Source organism: Python bivittatus, unplaced genomic scaffold (genome assembly GCF_059951505.1).
Source record: "Python bivittatus isolate LINGU-HERP-01145 unplaced genomic scaffold, Pbiv_v1 ctg000840_np1212, whole genome shotgun sequence".
Classification (NCBI taxonomy): Eukaryota; Metazoa; Chordata; class Lepidosauria; order Squamata; family Pythonidae; genus Python; species Python bivittatus.
In genome coordinates this window covers 40,975,081-40,996,335 of record NW_028277113.1, presented here as the reverse complement: position 1 = coordinate 40,996,335, position 21,255 = coordinate 40,975,081, and the positions used below count along the sequence as shown (strand labels likewise).

At 35.4% G+C, this 21,255-nt stretch overlaps 1 protein-coding gene across 18 annotated transcripts in view; it reads right to left on the bottom strand.

Annotated features, from left to right (window-relative positions):
* The window catches only part of DTNA (dystrobrevin alpha), a 213,036-nt gene that overhangs the window by 111,077 nt on the left and 80,704 nt on the right, over positions 1-21,255 (bottom strand). Inside the window, exon 2 of one of the 18 annotated variants that reach the window (XM_088130797.1) lies at positions 7,451-7,544. The exons of the other annotated variants lie outside the window; for them this stretch is intronic. The gene's annotated coding sequence lies outside the window, so the exon portion shown is untranslated. The remainder of the gene's footprint in view (positions 1-7,450; positions 7,545-21,255) is intronic. 18 annotated transcript variants of the gene reach the window in all.

The window sequence follows — 21,255 nt, the reverse complement described above, 5'->3', positions numbered from 1 at the left end:
GCATGGGCAGTTATGTGTGTTTCTGGTAGAACACATGTTACACCACTACTCTGTGAGCTGCACTGGTTACTAGTTTGTTTCTGGGTCCAATTCAAGGTGCTGGTTTTGACCTTTAAAGCCCTACATGGCATGGGACCGGGTTATTTGAGGGACCGCCTCTCCCCGATTACATCTGCCCGTCACACCAGATCCAGCAGAGAGGGCATGCTATGGGTTCCGTCATTTAGGGAGCTAGATTTGGCAGATCCTAGATGGCAGGCCTTTACTGCTGTGGCGCCTGCGTTGTGGAATATCCTCCCCTGAGGCGAGGCTGACTCCGTCACTTTTGATTTTCCGAAGGTCCCTCAAGATGGTTGTGCCATCAGGCCTGGGAACCCCAGGGGACTGGTGAACTAGTGAGGTGGCTCCGTTATTATTAACATCCCTTCACCCACTATTTCTTTTTAGCCTTGTTTTTATAGTTTTTAAATAATAACAATTGTTTTGGGTATTTATTAACTGTTTTTTAGCCTTGTTGTATGCCACCCAGAGTCACTTATTTTGTGAAATGGGTGGCTATATAAATTTAACAAACAGATTGCAAATATGTGTAATAACAGTATGTTAAAATGTTTATTTCTTACTTAAAATATTTAGAAACTAGGAAGTATAATAGTATGCCACAGACACACTTAAAATTTATGCCCATGTCATTTTTTACTCCTGGCGATAGCCCCCTGCCATTTTCTTGGCAGCATTTTTCAGAAGTGGCTTGCCAGTTCCTTCTTCCTAGGGCTGAGAGAGAGTGACTGGCCCAAAGTCACCCTGCTGGCTTTGTGCCTAAGGCAGGACTAGAACTCTTAGTCTCCCAATTTCCAACCTGTCTTAACCACCACGCCACTGGCTCTACACATACATGCTTACAGATTATAATATAAACTCAGTAGTCACTGATAATTACAATCAACATTTTGTAAGCATTTGAAATTGTTCTTTCTTTTTGGGGTGGGGGTAGCGGGAAATTTGATATTGTAATGAAAGAAAAATTAAAAAGAAGAAAAGCATTATACAAAATGCATTTAGATAGCCCCCTCTCTTTCATTTTTCCTCATTCTTTCTTTCTTCTCTGGATGCATTCTGAACTTTACTGGATGTATTACTTTAATTGTAATTCATTTAAACATTACAATTTTTATGAAGTTAACAATCATGGATCTCCTACAGCCTCAAACTTAACAGATATTACTTAAGCCTTTTTTGGAAGGAGGGGCTCCTTTGTGTGCATGAGGCTCTGGCATTGCACCCAGCGAGTCTCTAGCTAGGCCTGATCCTGAGCGGGGTCGGCTGCAGTTGCAAGGCTGGGAAAGGGTGGCCTTCCTGCTGTCCAGGGCAGTTCCAGCTTAGTCTGTGCTTCAGCTGGTGCCAAGCAACCTTTGCTGCTGCAGTTAAGCCAAGGAATCAAGCTTATGCAGGACTCTTTGTGAGTTGTGACCTGGAGTTTTATGGTGCCTAAATTTATTATTATTTTGGGGTAACTTAATTATGTGTGTGCTATTTATCACGTGTGCAGGTTTGATGAGTATGAACATAGGCTCTGTGTTACTGTAATTATTTTTATTATGATGATAATAATCTACCCTAATCGTCTTCCATGAAGCTTAGTTTTAGTTAGTCTGCCTTCCAACACCCTATCTTTGTAGGGAGTATTTTCAGATTCTCCACTGAAGCCACCCATAACTTTTGCTAGTTCTACTATACACTAAAAAAAAAAAAAAAGAGTCAATCTGAAACTCTTCCAATTCTATAACTATTCCTCTAACCCAGTGTTTCTCAACCTTGACAACTTTAAGATATGTGGACTTCAACTCCCAGAATTTCCCAGCCAGCCATGCTGGGTGAGGAATTCTGGGAGTTGACGTTCACACATCTTAAAGTTGCCAAGGTTGAGAAATGCTGCTCTAACCTCAGTCCCACAGAGGTCCTGCCCAAAAGTACCTGCACCCACTCCCCTCAAATCCTAGTGCTCCTATCTCTAGACTACTGCTTCAGCTAAAATTATGAGAAAATATAAACAGATATGAAGAATTTGAAGAACCAAATCCAACCACAAAAGGTCTCATAACCTAAGGTCTCAAGTCATGGAATATCCCAAGAATATTCTGGGGGGTGGGGGTGGGGAAGGAGTCAATCACATGGTCACCAAAGTAATCACTGCCAAACCCAAGCAGAACGACCAGCTAATATTATATGGGCTGATATGATACACTTCTAGGTGAAAAAAACTACTCACTTGGAGCCTTGCAACACAATTCATATCCCCAACTGTTGTAGCAAAGAAGCCATTGCATCTATGACCCAGGCTCTGTTGTATTGCTCTTTTGCTAAAGACGCATGATTACATTTTATAATTCCTCTTGATTTTCCAAGCCATTCAGTTCTATTTTATATACAGCTGTTGCTGTCTGAGTAGTATCATTCTATTCTTTAAATGTGGCAAAATGCTACTTTATTGTTTGTAGAACCTGTTTGAGTTCATTGATGGTATACAAGTACCATACCTCTTTTTATTGTTTTATTTAGTATTTATTTAATTTGTTGTCAATTTGGGGAATTTTGTTCACTGATCATAATAAAGTTTTGTTGTAACTCAAACTTGACTGCTGCTGCAAGCACCCCATGACTTTATAGGAAATGCCACAGTAAGTTGAAATGAAATCCCTTCTTTTTATTTACCAATCTCTGGAAATATACATAATACTGAACATTTTACTGTGCAGTTCGCATGGATTTTTTTGATGCTTAACTATTAAAGTGACATTTGATAACATGTTTTCTAATGAAAAATATACAGTATTTTAAGACTGTCAAAACATAACAAGACACAGCCAATATTAATAACAGTTGCATCTGGACTCTTAACTGCTGAACATTAACAGAAATAACTATAGTCTCCCTGTTTTTTTTACCCAATCTCTTAAAAATATTCTTATTATTTATTTTATTTTATTTATTTATTATTTATTTATTATTAAACTTGTATGCCACCCATTTCCCCCAGTGGGTGACTCTGGGCGGCTCACAATAACGAAAAAGAAAAAACACACCAATCCCTCCAACAATGGCTAAAATCCATAAATAATTAAAATACAAACATACATTAAAAATGTCTTAAAAACTCCCTGTATATTTTAGCACTACCACCTTCAAGATGCTGGGGGTGGGGGGAGCCAGAACCCATTTACTATTTACTATTATTTATATTTCATTTATCTTCCTCTGGGAAGTCAAGATGATGTACCACCCTATTTTGAAGGGCCTTGAAGATGCGGCTCTTTGCCCAGCCCTTTGGCAAGGGCCACTGATGCCCCTTCTTCCTTTTCCTTGTTCCCCTCCAGGTTTGTTTTCTTTGCCATATTTGTTCTTGCTGTTTTTGTGTTTTTGTATTGTTCTTTGTTTTTAAATATCTTTAACAATTGTAAACCACCCATAGTCGCTGGGTGTCAGGTGGCATATAAATTTAATAAATTATTATTATCATTATCATTATTATTAATACTTAGGGGCCTCCTTCAATTTTATTCTGAAGAATCTTGTGAGATAGGTTTGATTGATCCAAAATTATCCAATAGCTCCATGATCAAACAAAGATTTGAACCCAGATTTCTCCAGTTCCCATCTAACATCTTAATCAGTACACTGGATTACATTATTGAATCAATGGATTATGATTAGAGTTACAGTGTTGGTGCAAGCCCTACAGCATATGATGTATATGCTTCAATACATGAATGAGTATGCAAGAGAGATTATTATACTTTTGAAAATGTCAGATATAAAGTAATGATTCTGAGACATTTGGGTTGGTTCCAATGACTATATAGTGATTTTAAGGTCTATTCTTAATTGTCCATTATCCAGTAGCTATCCCCTTCAAACCATTTAAGAAGTTGTCTGTCAACCGATTCACCTTGACAGGTGATCATACTTCCAGGAAAGCACTGGGTTGCAGCTATCCATCTATCTTAGTTCCTAAACCTTGTAAAGAAAAATCATCATTTGTTTTCCAGTATGCTAGCTTCCTGTTTAATTTTCAATTAAAAAAATCTAAATAAATAAATCATGGAGGTTCACAAGACATAATAGTTTTCCTTTGCAACATACAATAAAAGTGTGTTTGAAAGAGAGAGAGAGAGATCTCAGCTAAATATAGTAGATTTATTTATCCTTGTGATAGTGATATCTAAAATTTGAGGCATTTTTCACAGCTCAATATTTGATTTTTTAAATACTTTAAAAATAGGCTGTGCTATATTATTTCCCCTAAGTAAAGGATATTAAAATTTAATAGTTTAGTGTGTGTGTACGTATATTTAATAGTTTAGCAGTGAACATATCTTGCAGTAAGGTTGTGCAAAACATCTGAATGACCTACAAGAAGCACCTCTCTTTGAATCGCTAAAGCAGCGGCATCTTTTGCAAGGCTTTTGTGCTGGCTTTAAAAGCTGCCCTCGGCTGTCTATGCAACTGCTCTAATGATCTGAAGAGAAATGCTTTATTCATGTTCAAGTACATTGCAAAACACTTCTTTCAAATGCTACGTGAAGCAAACAGGGAGAAGACAAAAAATGGTATTGCAACAAATATTCGCTACAGTTTCTCAACTTGCATCTTTTGTCATTTAAAAGCCAAGCTCACCCAATATGGGAGGAAGCACAGCCCTTAAAGATAGGAAAAAGTGCAATGGTTTTTCTTTCTTGAAAACAGAGCAGAAATTAAATAAATAAATGGGCTGAAAATAACAGATTTCTGTTTGCCATCCCACAACAGCTGTGGTACAATCACTCCAGGGAAAGTTCATGCATCATTATGTCAGCTCACTTTTCTGTATCTTTATTTATGTCACATTATTCAGGATTGGAAATTACAGGCTGTTTTACAAAGAGAGGAAATTAACTGAGTGGCCTTCATATAGTCATTTGGGTTACCCATTTCAATAAATGTTATGTCTGTTAGCTATGCTGAAATCTAAAGGCAAACAGTATTAATAAATTTACAAAATGAAAAAAAAAAGTACTGATGTTGAAAATCATTCTCTCTTTAAACAGAAAATTGGGAATGAAAGCTACTGTATGCTAATACAGCAAACACATTTATGTGTGGATTTGTGTGAAAATGAGAACGGGGAAAATATTCTGTAGTATCTATAGCCAACTGTGGTTTTTTTTACATTTAATGACATTTTTTGCAGGACACCCCCCCCCCCCCCGCCCCGGAAGCCTGCACTAAAATTCTTCAGGTGTTTTACTGTTGGTGGTATGAGAATTCATAAATCCTCAAGCTGGTGATTAAGCTTCCATTATTAAGGACCTAAATATTGAAATGTGTTTTCTGAGCAACATTTACCATAAAACTAATACAAAATTAAAATACCCACTTTTGGGTGGCTGGGGGAGGCAGCAGGGAAAGGCCTTGGGCATGACTTGAGAGCTGTGCTGTCACATTCACCGAAGCTGAATAACCACAACCAGGGACCCCTTCAGTCCCAAATCACTTAGCAGTGGCACAGCAAAGCTGAACTGTATCTCTGCTCTTTGTCCTTTGAGCCTATTAGCAAACTTCTCTCATTTTTCCTTCTAACAAGAACGTTCCCCCCTTTTAGTATTGGCCTCATGTACTTTTGTTCTTTCCTGCTGAATGGCTGGGGCATAGTCATAAAGAGACAATTCCTGACCATCAGAGTATAAAATCTAATTATGTCATACAGACCCAAAAAGGCAGACACAAAGAAAGTACGAAGGAGAAAGCCACCAATACACAAGGTATTGTTTCTCTCTTTGCCTTTTGCAATGCGGAAAATAGATCCCCCATTTCCCCCTTCAGGAGAAGACAGCAAATGCCCTTGAAAATGCTAAACATTTGTTTTCAATTGTAAACACACAGCAGTTTGATACCCTGAATTAAAAATAAACACAATTAAAAATTAATACTGTGTAATTGAAAGAAATAAATTATCCCCATGTAGTATTTCAGTTTCTGCTAGAGTTTATATCTTAGTGTTCATTTGGTGCTTTTCCTTCTTACTGTTTGGACTCATTAATCTCACAATATTCCATTCAAAATGGAAAGTGCTGTTATAACAAGGTACTTAAGAAAGACAGCTAGTGGTCATTATAAGATGAACGGGTACAAGTAAATACATTTTAAAAATCCATGCTGATTTCTTATCTAAGGAGTGGAATTATAACTGAGATATTTTTTTGATGATAGCAGGGATTTAAAAAACAAACAAACATAACTATGATTATTTATTTTATTTATTTACTCAATTTTGGATGCTGGCCAACTCCAAGCAACTAATCCTCCACTTTTAATTCTGAGTCAAAATCCTATACAAAAATTACTTAACATGTTTTCAGATTTCATCTCATTAGCACCAATATATTGAAGCAATGTCTCTAATAACAATTCAAAAATAAAAGCACTCTGCTGCAGCATTTGCTTTAAATCACTGAATTCAAGTTAACATTTTTTAAAATACAAATTTATAACAAGGGCCACTTTCTACTCAAAAAAAGACCCTCATCATTTCATAAAATGGAACAAATGATTAGTTTTCTATAATTTGCTTGTTTTTAAATTTCCTTACATTGCTGGCCATCTGATCTGAATTATCAAAACTGTGTGATGTATGTCACTGTAACAGTAAAGAGTGACAAATATCCTTTAGATAGCATCCTTTGTTTGAAAAAGTCTGGTAGTACTTTTTCCAGCTAACAAATCTTATGAAAAGGCAAAAGGTTTTGTGAGCTGTAACTCATGATAAAATTGGTTAGTTGGAAAAAGTACTACCAGATTCCTGATTCTTTGCTATGATACACAGTAGTAAAATACCTCTCCTTCTACAATGTCCCATGGTAAGGTTCTTCTGTACACCAGAGACCTAGCCTGTCTACTCATATACCTTCTGGGTCCTCTAAATCTTATCACTTATACTGGCCCAGCTGTACCAAGTTTATACCCCAAAATCTGACTTGTACCCAAAACCTATGTCAAAGTTTCGTTCCATGCTTTCTCAAAATGGTATACATTGTATAAAAATGGTACAAAATCCCAAGGATGTATGTATGCATGTGGGTGTGTGCGCGTTATTTATATATATAACACCCTCTGGGGGAGATGGGTGGCATACAAATTTAATAAATAAATAAATAATAATTAAATACACACACACACACATCCATCCATCTATCCTTAAAGTTCAAGATAAAAGTTCAAGTCCATTTATATATATTCATTTGCTTTTTATATATAAATGATAGCTGTAGATTAAAAAAAACAACTGCAGTCCATATTGCTGCCAAGTGGAACATCTGAAAATATTAAATTTAAAAGATAAGCTGATAAATGCCAAATATTTCTGAAGTTTAACTGAATATAAAAGTTCTTCCATGAAATTTAAATTCATACTAACCGAAGTATTTTTCATTTGTCAGATTTTCCCCTTTCCTTTCAGATAACTAATGCCTTGAACAGATGATTTTGTACTGACCCCTTCACTTGCTCTTCTGTAATTGAAACATAATATTTAAAAGATAAGATTGTGCTGTGGAACATATTTCCACATTTTCCTACACAGCAAATTTAAGAACATTGAATATTTCTACCATAATATTTAAAACCTATACAAATATAACACTTATATGTGCACTCAGAACCAATAATGAATGCATTCAATGAAGATGAACAATGTGGAAACTTGGCTACTGAGTAATCTTTTACTTACCCAAAATACATCCCAAGTAATTAATGCCCTAGAAACAATTCTGTAAAATTTCTTTTGCACTGTAGAATCTTTGTACATGTATTCTACTCTATTGAAATAACATACATTGTAATCCAGTTTTTTTAAAAAAACATATTTTGCTTTTGAAGAGTATTGCCCACATAATTTTCACAAACAAATGTTTGGGTTACTATATCTTTAGGTTTGGGTTACTATATCTTCCTAAAGGATGGTCTGTTTTAATCATGCTTTGCTGAGATTCCATAGCTTGTTCAAAGTACTAAGATATAAACCATGGTTTACAAAACAGTGGCTAGATTCACACACTGTTCAATAACCAAGTTATATTTTATATAATGCATGAAGTGTGGCTTGGTTTCATTTAACAATTTTTTTTATTAATTCTTAATATAAACTGTCATTCATTTTATTATTGATAACGGTTTTTTTGCATTGAAGTGTCAAATTATTTTAGTTATCAGGAATATTCTGCAAGCTTGTTTATATTCTCTCATTTCTTCCTCTTTCATGCATGGATTCGCTCTTAATTCACTCTTAATTCCATGGGTCACTCTTAATTCCATCCTTTCTTCCATGGGTTACAATAACTACCTTCTCTATCAATATTTGAATCAGGCAAATTATAATTATGGCAAAAGACAAGCCCCTTCCTAACTATGATTGAAACCTTAGCCTGAGGCTGCTTTTCAAGCCCCAGTTTAGACACAATCCTGATTAGTTCTGATATGATTCCCACTCAACAGCCAACTATGGTTTGTACAAACTAGAAAAGAGATGACACAAGGAAAACAAGTAGTCTTATGTTCAGAAATCCTAATGCCTGTTTTGTTAGTTATTCAAAAGCAGAATACTTAGAAGCTGTCGAATAAATTATGTATGTGCATTGAAATGAAACTTCATTTATGGTATTTTACAGCAGAAAGGGCAAGTTATTTCTTCTAATATCATTGCCATTTCACATATTAAAATCTATTAAGTACTATTTAATTAGGAAAAGGATTCATGCAAGGGTACATGCATAATGGAAACAAGGCAACCTATGAATTCTCAAGTGTCATATATACATTAAATATCAAAATACTACTGGCAAATATTTTCATTATACTTGTTTTGGTATACCAATTTTATGCTTCACTATGGAAGTCTTGTATTCTCAGCTGTATCTAAGTTTACAACCTAGCTTAAAACATATGAAACAATATATGCAATGGCCAACCGATTACATAATATGTGTTTAATAAAGTTTTCACACTATGATAAAACCATAATTTACTATAGAAGAATAATTCCCATTATATTTTACTACATTTTTTTCACATTCATAGAATCTGAAAAGATTTTTGCATTCAAAAAGCTGTTTTAGCTGGTGGACCAAGTTAGGTCCCCAAACTATTGTATTGAAGTTGTGAGAAGAACATCTTAAATATTGAAACTAATTTAGTTGTCCTTCCACATACAAACACACATAGGATAAACCAGTATTAAAGAGGGTCTAGCTATATTTTACTATATATTTTTATTATTACTCAGTATTTTTATTCTGATGTGTTTGTTTAAAAGCTGCCTTAGGAAAACTTGCTTTTGTAGAATGTCACAGAAACGTACAAAATAAAATAAATCTATTGTTTCAGTGTAACACCTATCTTACTTCATTCAGGCTTGGGGATCACTTCAGATGTGGTAGCAGACTTACTTAAGTAAGGGCACATCAGGAATATTCTCTTCCAGTAAGATCACATCAGACAAAGCTCCAGCAAGTTGGTCAATGTTGGGTAAAGTATTTCAGAAGCCTCTTGTCTCATTTAATAAATTACAGGGCTTACTGGGATTAGGGAACCTCTTCCCTTATTCATGAGTAATGGAGAATTGCTGCCTCAGCAAAGAATTCTTGGGGTCTTATTTCTGGAATCTGAGGATGGACTAAATGTTGGAGTTCACCTTAGTGGGTAGGTCTGAGCCTCATTCAGAAATTACAGAAAAGGGTTAATAAAGCAGTAGGGATAAACCTCAACCTTCTTTAGTCTTGAAAGTTTGTACCGTGGAAGCCTGCCTAACCTGAGGTTGAACCTGGACAGCACAAGGTTCAAGCTCATATGAAACTCAACACACATATAGCTCTGCACATGAAGCTTCCTTTACCTTTCCAGATTGGATGCCTCCAAGTTGATATATTTTAACCTTCCTCATTGATTCCTCCCTTTCTTTTTTCATATTTTTCAGATGTTGGAATTATGTAACACCATTACCAATGCTTTAATTTATTTCTGCCAACAAATCTCTCTCCATGTTGCTCTGTGATCTCTCTGTGCTGTAAAATATTGGAGCCTGGCTTACAGACCACCCCCTTATTTACATATTTAATTCAATATTTAAAATGATTAAAATAATAAGCAAGAGCTATTAACTGACATAGGACAAATACAAAGGTTTTGGAATAAACATTCCAATTTCCAATACTGTACTTACAAATTCAAATTCATATTTTACTTCCTGCTTTGATTAGATAGTCTATGCTTTGGTGTGGAAGAAAAATTTTCTTGCTGAATGATGCACATTATCTTTATCTAACTCATTAATGATTCATTGATATGCTTCTTATCAGCTGGCTTCTCTTTATACTGTATATATCAGATATGTGACACATATAACACCACTACTGAGAGAGCTGGTGTGTTTCCGGGTGCAATTCAAGGTGCCGGTTGTCACCTTTAAAGACCTGCATGGCTTGGGACCAGTTTACCTGAGGGTCTTTTCCCAACAGGTAAATAGTTTCTACCCATCCAATCCAGTCCAGCAGGTTGGGCATGCTGTGGGTCCCATCAGCCAAGGAATGTCGGCTGGCAGGGCCCAGGAGATGTGCCTTCTCTGCTATTGGAACATCCTCCCTTCAGAGATTAGGATGGCCCTGACCCTGTTGGCCTTTTGTAAGTCTTTAAAGACCAGGCTATGTGATCAGGCTTGGGGCCCCGAATGTGTTAAGGGCCCTGTCTCTTGGTTATATTGATAATTATTATGATAATTTTCTTGGCTGCTATATATATTTATGTTTGTATTGTTTTTAATTGTTTTAGAATTGTTTGCCGCCCAGAGTCACTTGGTTGAGATGGGCAGCTATGGAAATTAAATAAATAAAATAAATACTATTATAACTCTCTTAGGACATCTAATTTATGCACTACCTAAGCTTGCTAGTAATTTATTTGCAGGTGAAAAGCATAAGCCCATTTCTTTCTTTAAACTTTTCAAAACCTCCTACACTGCAACAGACAGACATTGCCTATTTTCTAATTATATTTAAATTTTATTTTCTGTACACCAATTTACGCTTTCATATTATCCACAAGGATAAAATATATATGTTCCTGAAGCAAGCACATGCTATTTACAAAATGATTACTGTCATCAGAGGAAGTGTACTATTTATTTAAATTCTAAAATCCATTATCAAGGTAGTATCTTTATTAGGTCAATCAAGCTCACAGAGTCATCTGCAAGCTTTTACGTTTTCAAGAAATCTCTATCAAAAAGCATACCATCTAATCATGAGTTTTTAGGAATACTACCTCTTGCATAACACTTCATAAAGGCATTGTCAGGTTGGAGCTTGTGATTTTTCTTCTGGCCAAGATAGTACTTTTGCTCTTTGTTTATTTAGTTTAAATTGTTTCACTAATTATGTGGACGTAATTGACCATCAATAGGACAAACTTACTATATGAATATGGCAGTTCTCTGAATTGATCTAGAACCTTTTTTCACATATTTTAAAGTTGGTGTATCTTTGGCATGTGTTTGAAGGGTCTCTATACTTTTCCAGAGCAGCCACATACAAAAAATTCCCTTATTCATTTAATATAACTAAAATTATTTTTAAAAAACAGAGCAGGCACCTATTCTGAGCATTTGTCCTAATGGTAACAATCTTTCTGATTGGGACAGAGTATCTTAATATTCAATTTATTTTTTAAATTTTTTAAACTCTCAGAAATACTAAGGAGGGAATATACCTTAGAATAAGGCCATCCATCAAAGTTCAAAGAGCCATACTATAAACCTTGTTCAACACAATTTTCAAAATACTAAAAGTTAACCCATTTTCTAAGAAACTAATGGCAGTCATACATATCAGGATTCAAGAAACACTAATGAAAAATATGTACCTTTGTTTTCTTAATGTGACTTGAATTATGGTTTTCCAACATAAATAATTTTCAATTAGTATGGCTTATATAACAGAGCTAGGTGACAGCACTTGGGAAAAAACAACAACAAAAACATTTCTGTACTGTTGCCAAGAAAATTACAAGCATGCATTCATGAAGATATCAGGAATGGACTTTATGAATTATGTTAATTGTTGTTCAACGATTATAGTTTTAGGGAAAATTCTTAAATAGAGAAGTTAGTGTTTTTTCGGGGTCGAAGCATGTGGAGGTGTGAAGTCTACATTTACAGAGTTAATGCAGAGACCGAAGCAGAGCATTTGTAGGGAATAACTGATCCAGCACACCCACTGAAATGCTTTCCCATCCCAATTTCCATGGCACTGGAAAATAATTCCTTTGTTGGTTTGATTATTTAGAGTGTTTCTATACTGCCTTTCAGAAAACCATCAACAACAATAATTATGATATAAGTGATATCAATGAAGTAATTAAAACAAGTGTAAAAACTAAGTTAATAAGATGAATTTTCTAAAAATCAAGAGTGGGAGCCAATTATAATCCCGAATGGAATTCATTCCACAGTGACAGGATTCTCAAAAAAGGGGCCTGTTCAAAAAAGTCAAATTTGGGGAGGTTTGCAAGAAGACAGGTGGCCCTTCAGATGTGCCCTGAGGGTCAAAGTCTCCTCCCTTTTCCATTCTTCATTCCTCCTCTCCACCAACAGAATACAATGATAAAATACTTAAATGCAACCAGCCTCAGACTTGAGGTACCTAGTGCCATATAGTATAACAATGACTCATGCAAGATAAATAGAAAAAAAGGCAAAAATGTCCTCTGCCTTCTTTCCAAGCTAGATATCCCTAATACTAGTCTAGTCCTGTACATTTGACTTTTGTTTCCTAAATGGAAAGCTTTATATTTGTCCTTATAAAAATCCATTCTACTATGCTCAGTCCTATTTCTCTATTAAGATCCTTTTGAATGCTTTTTTGATCCCACCCAACTTATGTCACCTACAAATTTAGTAAGCATTCCCACTACTTCTTTATCCAACTCATTAATAAAAATATTGAAGAATAGAGAGTCCAGAACTGAACTATGTGGCATCCTTCTTGATGCCTCTTCAGTTTGACAAGGAAGCATTAATCAGATTTCTTTGAATACAATTCTTGATCTGGCTATTTATCCACTTAATTTTCATGCCTGCCAACCTATACTGGTTTGCTGATCAAAATGCCTTGGGACACTTTGGCAAATATTCTGCTGAAATCAAGCATACCCATATCTATAGGATTCCCATAATCTACTAAGGAAATTACCTGATAAAAAATGAGGTAAAGTCATTCTGGCAAGGCTTATTTTTGACAAATCCATGCAGGCTGCTGCTAAGTGCTGCACTGTTTTCAAGGTCAATCTTCTAAGATACTTATGTCATACTAACTGATCTGAAGTTCCCGAGATCCTTCTTTCCCACCTTTTTGACAATAGGGACAACACTGGCTGTCCTCAAGTCAAATGGCACTTCCTCAGTTCTCAACAATTTCTCAAAGATAATTCATAAGAATAGATAATAGCTCCTTCAGTTCTATAGAATGCTATTAATCAGGTCCTGGAGATTTAAACAAGCAATGTAAAGAGATACTTCTTGACCAGGTTTCTATTAGTCTCCAGCTTCAATTCCATCCCTTCATCATGCTATTTACAATTTCCTGGTGGAACACATACTTTTTCATTGGGTAAGACTGGATTAAAATAGGAGTTGAATAGTTTTGTCTTTTCATTGTTACCTATTAACTTTTTGCCTTCTTCATGGAACAGACAGTATTTTGTTTTTCTTCCCTTTTATTTTGTATATATCTAAAACAGTGCTTTTTGTTACTTTTAGCATCCTTCACCAGTGTCAGCTCATTCTGAGCTTTTGCTTACTTGACATCAGACCAATAATTCCAGATAACCTATCTATACTCTTCTGTTATGACCTGGCCTCTTTTCCATTTTCTATGTGTCCTTTTTTATTTTTAGGTCTTCACTACATTTTTTGTGTTCTTTGGCTTCTGGCTTCTTTGGCTCTCCTCCATTTCTTTTTCTTATTGGAATTATTTGCAACTGTGCTTTTAATAGCCTCCTTCTTTAGGAACTCCCATTTATCTTGAGTTTTTCCCATTAGCTTCCTCTGCCCTGGGATCCCATTTATCATTGTTCTGAGTTCAGTAAATATTATGTTTTGAAGTCCAGGATGCATGTTTGACTACACACAGTTGAAATTTCTCCTAAAATCAAGAACTCTAGCATTATGTTACTTTCCCCCAGTTTTTTTTCCTTTCACTTGCTCAATTAATTGTCCTTATTATTTAGAATCATGTCAATCACAGCTGATTCCTGAGCACCTCCTTCATCCTCAGAAGGAGAAAGTTGGTATTAAGACATGTCAGGAACTTCCAGGAAGAATTATGCCTGGGAGACTTTGTCTCCCAACAACTCTTGTCATTACAAATTAATGCTTCTTTGAAAGATCTGCAGTTTTGGTTTTGGAAGGTATCACCTATATCTTCTTGGTTAGGTTAGGGTGATAGTAAACACCAACCACATTATTGCTTTTATTTGTTCCTTCACTTACTTTAACTCAAATGTTCTTTATAGCATTTCCAAGTCTATTCATTTCGATTTTCCAGCAGGAATGAATATTTTAAGGTACAATGCAATTCTTCCTCCCTTTTTTTCTTTTACTCCTTTTGAACCAATTCTAGCTTTCAACTGCTTATATTCCAATCACGGGAGACATTCCTACCAGGTATCTGTTATATCTATTAAATCATATTTGATCTTTTGTACCAAGGTCATCTTATTTATTTCCCATACGTTGAATACTGTACATATCCCATGAAGGCCATGAACTTTATGAGCCAATTTTCTTTCTGATTTTTCTTTGAGTGGATTGAGAAGCCCCATTTCAGCAACAGGCCCATTTTCTATAGTAGACAGGTCTTTACTTTGTGGGTTTGTTTTCATCCTGCAAAGGTTTTAATTTGAAGTCTTCCTAATGATCATTCATTCAAACATAATGTTATTTTAAAGCAAAGAAAAGTTGCAAATGTTAGTGGACTGTTCAATTGTGTAGTATTTCAGTACACAAGAACAGGCTTTATTGAATTGCTTAACCCAGTATCATTAACATTTTATACTTACCTGACTTGTGGATTTTCAGCAGTACGTATCTTTTTTTCACATAGAAATATATTATACATTGGACTTCCGGTGGGAACATGGCGGCTTAGACACCTCTACACAACAGGGAGAGATGACAGCGCAGCTGGATTGGTGGCTAGCAGCAAGTGCTGGCCACCCAACTTCTCCAGATAAAGGAAGAAGCAAGGAAATTGACCTATTTGGTCTCCTGACAGCCGTTCCTCAAAAACTAATCATGTAGACTGAAGCCTCTGAGAACAGCTCTTGAGTCGAGTGGCTGGGAGGCAGAGGAACCATCTTTGTTCGCCACTGCAGTGCAGCCTTAATGGACGCTAGAACCGACTGGTTCTGATTTCTTAAACACTTTGGCTTATAACTATTTTTCAGCTTAAGAGAGACTTTCCTTCACAATAGATAAGTAAATCTCTTGGGGCTATATTTTTAAATGAAGAAACAGAGTTTTCAATTAAATTGATTAATTCACAAAAAGCTGGAGGAAAAGTGGAATTTAAAAGAAACTTAAAATTTACTTATAGTGAAAAGGGAAGATTTATTTATTAAAGTTTATTTTTTCATGAAATTCCATCTGCAGCAATGAGGTTTGTCTTTTCTATGGGAAAGGTTCATTTTTTGTTTAATTCTGTCTGCTGATCGGTGGGGCTTTAGAAACAGAGCTAGACTGTAACTTGATTCTTGTGTGATCTCTTTGAAATGAGCACATATGCCTGCAATTTCAGCTTGAAAGGCACTAGAGGGCATGAACTGCAGTTTACTTTCACCTGTAATTAACTATCTCTGGGTATACATTTTACTTGTCTAAAAGGAAAGAAAAAAAGAAGAAGAACTGGCTAAAGGAGTCCCCTTAGAGTAGCTGCTACAAGATAAAATAACTTCTTTAAGTTGAAAAAAGATAGGGGGAAAAAGTGGATAAGGTTATTAACTCTGGAAAAAAGGTGTAGACTGAACTGAATATGGAAATGGAGCTCCAAAAAATGTTGGATTATGAAGCTGGTATGAATAAAGAAGTTGTGGATTTAAATATGGACTTAAGATGGCCAAGGGATGATATGGAAAAAGTTAGAGTGGAATTACAAATGAAACTGATTGAGGTTAAAATGTTCAAAGGGGACATACAAATAATGGAGAAGAGTGATCTGGAAAGATATTTTACTCTGGATTTGCAAAAGGAACATATTGCATCAGTGAGGCCATTCCTAGGAAGAGATGAAGAGAAAATATTGGAGATGTTTCTGGGAGAAGATAAGAAGATGATGGGGAACCAACTGGTGGGACATTATAAGAAAGGACTAAGGTTTAAGCTTTTTAAAGTAAACAGAAGGTTTACAAAGTGAATTTATTGGACTGTGGTTAACATATATGTTGAGGCTCTCAGTAGTTATTAATAGGATTTGTGTTTATGACCAGGACTGAATGACATTTTTTTTAGGATTTTGGTTTATATGTATAAAGGTGGAAGGATATGATATTATTTATAATTTTATTTTCTATATATGATAACAGCAGCAAAGTTTTTAAATGTATAGAGGTGGAAAGAAAAGATATAGTGAAATAATGGTTTCTGAAGTTGATGGAGTTGGCTGAGATGGCAAAACTGATAGTTTGATTTGAGATAAGACATGGGGTAATTTTAGTGTCAACTGGAATTTGTTTTTGGATTTTTTGTGAGATATACAAGAATGAAAATATGTTGTATAGTTTTGATGATTAGAAATAATATGGGTTAATAGAAATAATGGAAGTTATTTAGTAAATTTAGAGCAAGAGTTTGATGTATATTGTTATTTATATCTGTTATGGGGTGGGTCGGAAGTCAATTCTTTGTTGTTTTTCTTTTCTGCACTTATTCTTTTTATTTTTTTTATTTTTTCAATTTTTTATTTTTTTCTTATTTTTTATTCTTAATATTACTTTTGGTTAGTTTTTATTGTTCTTTAAAAAATTAATAAAGTTATTATAAAAAAAAGAAATACATTACACATTGCTTTGTAACATTCTATCTCAATAGTATAGTGAAGTTAGATTACAGCAAATAGGGTTGTTTGTTTAACCATAGACTATTCTAATGCAATAAGACCAAAAACAGTAAAAGCCACTTCTGAAGCCACACACACTATTATTAATATTACAAATCCAGAGATTATTCAGACAAGCCTAAACACATTAATCTCAATACATTTTCAATGCAGTATAAACAGAACTTAGATAAAAAAGGCTATTAACTATAGGGCACCATTATTAAGAAGTAAATACTATATCCTTCAAAATAGACAAAAATAATGTTCTTATTCTAATAGAAATGTTCCCCCCAGAAATTTGCACTAAAAAGCAATGCACGAAATAATGTAGCAAATACTTACCTGTTTCAGAAGTATAAATTCAAATCTTACATTGCAATGCTCATCTTGTCTCTTTTTTTGAGAACTGAAGATAGCATAAAATTAAATCTAAGAAGGCTTGGAGTGAATTTCTTATTTTCATTTTCCTGGAATTAAGCCCCATTAAATACTGTAGCACTTACTTCTGAGTAAACACATGTTGGATAGTGCTGTAATAATGCAGTACAAAACCTATTCAGAAGTACATTCCATTAAGCTTAACATAATTTCATTTTAGATGAATAGATAGAAGACCACAAATTAAATTCATTGCATGATTTTTAACTACTGGTATCAGAGCAAAAACACTAAAACCATAATGATATTTAAACTTGGCAGGCATGTTAAAGGGAAATCTTGGAATTTATCTTTCACATCCAAGTCTTAAAAAAAAAGCAATTCTTTTTTTAAGTTGAAATGTTAATAAAGGCTACTATGGAATTGGAAAAATAATCTTCGGAATGATACAACAGAACCACCAGTCTATATGTTTGGACCTGTGTTGTACAAAATATCTAAAATAATTATTGGTCTTGGAAACTTTTTTGGGGGGGGGTTTCTCCTGATACAATAATAAAACAGTAGTTGTGATTTTACAGGCAATAAGCCACTTACAGATCAGGTGCAGTCATGGACCTAGGAGGCCTAAGAATGAATTACAAAATATTATCGTGAACTAGATCATGATTTACAATCACAAAACTTCCAAATATCGAACAAAGAACTTGCAAGTGCAATTTTAATTGAATATGTTTAAAATGGAGAACAGAAAGTTTTCTCCTAAAGTCCCACCAGATCTAACACTATATAATTATCCTTTTTTCATTTTTGGTTTTGTGAGAGAAAGATGGAACATATAGTGTATCTTACCATTTACGAATTGCTAATTTTAACTAAAAACACCCTCTGTAGATTATTCATGGATAATGGTGAATTCTGCTTACAAATCAAGCTGTAATGATTGTAACAATCAATGAAGCCCAATTTGCAAAAGGACTGTTATCAGAATAGGGTAGATGATTTCCTGTTGTTTGCTGTGGATGGGAAACTAATTCTTAATTCTAAGATGTAATATTTTTAATTAAAAGGTGGGAATAAGAAAAGAGATGAAATAAACTTCCTCATCATATAGATGGTTTTGATCAGAAAGTCAAAGGGGATAATTTAACTTTAGGACATAACTTACAGTAATTTTGGTAGCATTTTTTCCCCTTCAAAAGGTATTTTGCAATCACTGGTATAAAAACCAGCACACAAAAATCTGTAAAAGCAAAATGCAATCAATTTTATTGTCATGTGGCAGGCTGATAATTAGAAGGAGCTAACTAAAAGGCTCGTTGTATCTGAGCTGGAAGCCTGTCAGTTTTTTTTTTAACTTCATTTTCAAGTACATTTCTGGTGTTCTATCTGGTCACTGAGGCCAAATCAATAATGGATGATTTGAGAGTTTTGTCACTCTTCTTGAACATATGAAAATACTCAAGCACTAGTGATGATAATGGATCCAATTTTACTGATACAAGATTTAGAAATGGGTAGCATCTACTTGTCTAGATTTCTGAAGGATGCTATCTTATTCTGGGGCTTTGTTAGATGATAATTGGGATAATAGTTTTAACTTGCCCTGGAGGTTGGTGGCAATGACCATGTAGTAGAAAACCAATACTATTTTTCCTTTTTCTCTTGTTCTTTTCAAACATTTCTTTGGAAATCTAAGAACAATTGTTTACATGACAAGCTCCAAAGAATATTTTCAGTGAGGCATGCATTTGGGCCACAAATATGGCAATGGAATATTTCTTGACCACTGTGTAACAAGCTATAGATCATCCAAGAACATGAGCTACAGGTAGTCCTCGTTTAGTGACTACCTTGTTTAGCGACCGTTTGAAATTACAACAGTGGTGAAGAAGTAACTTTGTGACCAGTCTTCACATTTATGACCTTAGCAGGAAAGGAAAGCTGAAGTAAGATCATAAGCATGGTCACAGTTTCACTTAGCGACCACTTTGCTAAACGACGAAGTTGACCAAGTCCCAGTTGTGGTAGCTAAATGAGGACTGCCTGTATTTGAAAAACAGAAATTATTACAACAATAGACAATGATGGCGTGCTGTGTTTTGAAGACCCTAGCAAAACTGAAGTATCAACATTTCATTTTGTGAGGATTACAACCTTGATGAGACTAATACATAAATTTGCAAAAAGAAAAACAAGAAAATATAAAGGATCTGGTTTTCCACTTGGAGAAGAAAAGGGTAAATGAAAAAACCCAAAAAAGTTTTAGCTTACCTGAATCTGCTATTTAAAACAGCATCACAGCACTAATTTTCCTCTTTCAGGACACCAGGCCTAGATCATTTGACCATAAACATTTCTACACAAGAAACTCCAAAGCAACATTTAACTTTGCTATTCATTCTCCACTTGCGCTCATGCAGAGCAACCTAATATACCTTATCATGTGGTATGTTGCTATAGTAACAGTGGACCCAGCAGCTGCAATACAAAAAACTAACAAAAACTTGTTTTCCTTCTCCTCTTACCTAGTTAAGAGACAAGGTGCTTTCCTTATGTTATGCAGCATATCTGATGCCAAATACACTTGCAATACCCAATGCTATGCCTTAATATATGCTCTGGATTGTTCTAAAATAAACCTGTGAAATTTAACTTTTCATAATATATGTAATATATTACATATATTAATTAAAGCAAATCAGATACAATTGCTCTCACTGTTTAAAATTACTATAAAGGAGCCAGAGAGATTCCTTTAATCAAACAGAACGGATATTTTTAGATAACAGATAAGTCACGTATTTTTTTAAAAGGATAAAAATACATACCTAAATAAGCTCACAACACATACATAGAAACAGATTTGGTAGAAATTCTGACTCAATCTGAATAAATATCAAATCTGATGTAAAGTTTCATAGACATTGACTTGCTGTTAGGACAGTATTCAGGATATTAAGGAACCCATGTCATATAGGCTGACTTTATGCAGTTACAGAAATTCAAGGGGAAAAAAAGGAGATCTTTACAGGTAGCCCTCAACTTATGACAGTTGTGACCGGAATTTCCATTGCTAAGCAATGCAGTCATAAAGCAAGACGTCACATGACTGCATCGCTTAGCAACAGCAATCCCTGCAATCCCTTTTGCTGCTGTTAAGCGAATTTCACCGGTTGTTAGCCAAGGATCTACCCGAATCCAAGTCATTCTGAGCTTGATCCCTCCCAGCCCTGAGCCTCAGTAAGGTAAGGGACTGCCTCCAACTCTTCCGACCTGCCTATCTCCCTCCTATCTCTGCCCTTTTGGCTACCCTGCACGCTGTCTTGTGGGGTGGCAAGCAGCCCCAGAACTGCACGGTTATGGGGCTGCTTACCAAGCTGTGGCTCAGGGGCTTCTTGGCGTGCCACAGCTCTGGGACTGCAAGAAGGCCCTGAGCCTCAGCGCAAAGCCACAGCCACCCCTGGAAGCCTCAGCCACCCCAGCCTGCCCTAGCAAGTGCCAGCCATCCAGCCACAGTGCCCGGGAAGCCCCAGCAAGCGCTAGGAAGCATTTGTTTGCCCAGCTGCCTTCTTTCCCAATTCTCTGCACTGACCTTTCACCTTTTGCGCCCAACTGCCATGGCTGAAGCAGAAGCGCTTCTCTGCCTTTGCTGTCTCCTTTTCGGACCCAGCTTTTCCCACGAACGTTTCCTACACATGAC